The following is a 671-nucleotide window of genomic DNA, read 5'->3' on the forward strand; positions in this document are numbered from 1 at the left end:
CGTTAAAACTATTTCTCATATCCCAAAAACTATCTAATTAACGTGTAAGTTAAAATGACAAATATTTATATCATTGGTAATTGGAAACTAAAGTTTGTTTTCAGATATTTATTACTTAAAATAATATGTATCAATGACTAATGAAGTTAAATGTTGTCCTCTGAGAAGAAATATTGTAAATATTGGCTTTGTATTTCTTATATTGAGACAATTTTAGAGAAAACAATGATGGAGAAATTAAAAATATATGTGTGTGTGCTCGCTTCGGCAGCACATATACTAAAATTGGAACAATACAGAGAAGATTAGCATGGCGCCTGCGCAAGGATGACACGCAAATTCGTGAAGCGTTCCACATTTTTGTCTTCTCCACGAGGTGGAATGAAGAAAAAGACCACCCATTTTGTAGAAGGTGGAGATGCTAGCAACAGGGAAGACCAGATCAACAGGCTTATTAAAAGGATGAACTAAGGTATCTACCAGGATTATTATTGTAATCTGGTTAATAAACAATTGAAACAAAATATATATATATGTGTGTGTGTATAATCTTAGTGTTTTCCTTATTTCAATATTAATGAAGATAAACAAAGTTTGGGAAGCAAATACTTCCAACAGGTGCATGGATTTCATAGAGTATATAGGGTATTTGAATTTTTTTTTCTCTGTTG

The 671-nt window shown here is 31.4% G+C and overlaps 1 non-coding gene across 1 annotated transcript; it reads left to right on the forward strand.

Annotated features, from left to right (window-relative positions):
• The first annotated feature begins 255 nt into the window (after positions 1-255).
• Positions 256-362, forward strand: LOC139185044 (U6 spliceosomal RNA). Its single transcript, XR_011568629.1, has one exon. It is a non-coding gene; the product is annotated as a U6 spliceosomal RNA (small nuclear RNA).
• The last annotated feature ends 309 nt before the right edge of the window (positions 363-671 follow it).

This window comes from Bos indicus, chromosome 9 (assembly GCF_029378745.1).
Source record: "Bos indicus isolate NIAB-ARS_2022 breed Sahiwal x Tharparkar chromosome 9, NIAB-ARS_B.indTharparkar_mat_pri_1.0, whole genome shotgun sequence".
In the NCBI taxonomy this organism is placed as follows: Eukaryota; Metazoa; Chordata; class Mammalia; order Artiodactyla; family Bovidae; genus Bos; species Bos indicus.